Here is a 3020-nt window from a genome sequence, read left to right as displayed (position 1 = left end):
GATCTGAGCACCATTGGTCAGGACTGACAAATGCCAACTGCACCTCAGTGGGGATGCCTAGTCTCCATTTGATGAACACCCACTCAACATTACTGACATTTAATCAAGATTGGGAATTGGCCTATTAGCAGTCTCTTTGGAAAACAAATTTAGACTCAAAATTTATATTGGTTTATTAATTATTGTAAAATTGGAGATTTACAATAAATGTAAGAATTCCAAAGCTGTATAAAACAGCAGTGAGACCTATAAACACACTCCTCCAGGCAGAGGAGAGCTGGAACCTTTTTGTAAATTAGTGGTTTCAAACCAAATGTCATAATATTATAAGAGAAACCAGTCTTACAAACTTGTGAAAAAATCCCCACCACAAAAATGTAAAATACAATTAGTTAATCCAAGAAGGCATCCCAGGAGATTGCCAGAAAATGCATGCGCCATCTATAAACACTGAGAGGCTTGGAGGACTTCAGAGATTTGACTAAGAGTGCACAGGTCAAGACTGCCTTCTCTCTTTTCAAATGCTGATGGTGATCTGTGCATTTGCAGCATTTTCTGCTTCATTGCAGATTTTGAGCAGTTATAGTTTTACTTCTTTTTAAATCTTTTTTATTTCCCTGATTTGTATCCAGCTTTCAAAGTAACTCTGCAAGCAGTATCCAGTCCTGTGTGTCCCAAAACATCCAGCGGTTAACAATTAAAATATTATTTATTGCATGTATTTGCCCAATCACTAAAGTACAACAATAACTTCTAGAATGTTTGTTGGGCCGCTAACTGGGAGTTAATTGCCTCAGAATGGAAGCGTTTGCACCATTATAATGGATTTGCATGTTAAATCTTATTGGTCTGTGCAAAATTTTGTGGAAAATTTCATAAAATTGGTGGATCACTGTGGTGTTGTTCAGGGTGGATCAAAGCAAATGAAAATTTCTAGCTTTGAACATTTATTGTGAGGTTTGGAGGCATAGGCTTTCAGAAATAAAATAGAAAAAAAAGATGAACTCACTGAATCTCCCCCTGACTGTTGTGCATCTGCTTTAACCCTCTGCAATGATTACACGAGTAAGTACCATGTTTTGTGAGCTTGCATCATGTCTTTGACAAATCTCTTCATCAGAGGGAGGGCTGCAAATCGAGGGCCCAGTTGGTGCTCCTTTAATCAGACATGCTGCAATGGGAAACTGTGAGTGTTTAACTAGAACGAGTAGAAGCAGATGGTGAGTGTTAGCCAGTGTGTATGTACTAGTGAAGGAGGTTGGGGAAGGAAGGCCTTTTGGGGTGAAATTAGTCGTTCTACACCACGCCCGATTTTCTTTTCCATCGATGTCACACTCTTCTAAGATCTTAATTGGACCTGTGTTGCCTGTATATTCATTGGACTTGTGTTGCCTGTATATTGGTTGCATCTGTGTTGCCTGTATATTCATTGGACCTGTGTTGCTGAATATCCATTGGACCTGTGATGCCTGTATATTTATTGGACCTACGTTGCCTTTATATTCATTGGAGTTATGTGGCCTGTATATTTATTGGTCTTGTGTTGCCTGTATATTCATTGGACCTGTGTTGCCGGTATGTCCATTGGACCTGTGATGCCTGTATATTCATTGGACCCACATTGCCTGTATATCCATTGGACCTGTTTTGCCTGTGTATCCATTGGACCTGTGTTGCCTATATATTTATTGGAGGGGTTAATAACTTTTCCTTGATAAATCCTGCCTCACTCTCCTTTTCTCCATAATAATGGCATACAAAGGTATGCCCATAGGGAATGCCATACCTGTTCCTGAGATGCCTTCATTGCGTGTGTGTGGGGGAGGGGGGGGGGCGGTGGTGACAATAAATCCCAGTAGTCTCACACTGTTATAGACAATCAGAAGCAAGTCCGAGACTGTCTAGGCTTAAAACAAAAAAAAATTGCTCCAGTATTCCAGTATTCCCAGGTGCAGTAATCACTACTCAAACTTTTAGCAGTCTTCACACTCCAAAACTCCTCACTTCTGCCAATCCTGGCAACGGCTGTGCCTTTCATTTCCCAATCTAACTTAAACCTAGGTGCATTGTAAGTGTAAAACCAGGAACTCTCAGGGCTGCAGCTCTACTGGGCCCTCATTTAAATATATTAAAATCAGTTCTATGGGGACATGGCAGGCAGATTCTAGGAAGGGTCAAATCGTATGAGAAAATTTGGCGGTGGGGGGGGGGGGGGGGGGAGGGGGATTGCTTTGGGCCGGAAATAGTTTCTGACCCAATTTCCTGGTCAGGATGCTTTGAATTCAGGCCCAGAAATGTCATAAACGACTTGGCATTCCAGGGCCTTGGATAGATGGATGGGTAGTGTTTTCATACCAAGCATCACGCTCTGAGCAGAAATAGCAGAACAATTTCTGAATTAGACCAGTATCTAAAGCAGGAGAAAACAGGGCTCAGTGTTGTAAACCTTGTGCCTGCTCCCCCCACAACCCTGATCCCCCCCACAACCCTGATCCATCTCCACCTGCTGCTGGCAACAACTTTGTTTGTAAGCTGGATTCCCAGTCTGTGTAAACTTTAACTACAGTACAAATACTATGAGTCCTGTGAATCAATAGTCCAGGCCAAGTGAGGAACACACAAAATCTTTCGACATTGTGTATTTCTGGCACCACCCAAGATGGCATTTTATATTTTAGCGTGTTTATTATGTACCTTTACTGACGCAGTAGTTGCATCTTCATCAACAAGGAATGTAAGGTAACTGTGGGGGTCTTACTCAAACTTCAAATCATATTAGAGTAATTTGCCTGTTATTGTTTGCGGAGATGATAGTAATCAAACATCCTATCAATCATACTGGAATGGCAGTCACAAAGCTGGGATTGATTCTTGCTCGTTGCTCTTACACAGGAGAAATTAAAACAACTTGCATCAATCTGCTTTGGTTTCAGTCATACTCCTGCACTTTCAACCCATAGACATTGTTTATGTGGATCAATTAAATCTTTATAGGATTTGATCAATATTCATCTTAGAAT

The sequence above is a fragment of the Heptranchias perlo genome, chromosome 11, assembly GCF_035084215.1.
Source record: "Heptranchias perlo isolate sHepPer1 chromosome 11, sHepPer1.hap1, whole genome shotgun sequence".
Lineage (NCBI taxonomy): Eukaryota > Metazoa > Chordata > Chondrichthyes > Hexanchiformes > Hexanchidae > Heptranchias > Heptranchias perlo.
Note: the sequence above shows the minus strand (reverse complement) of the source record.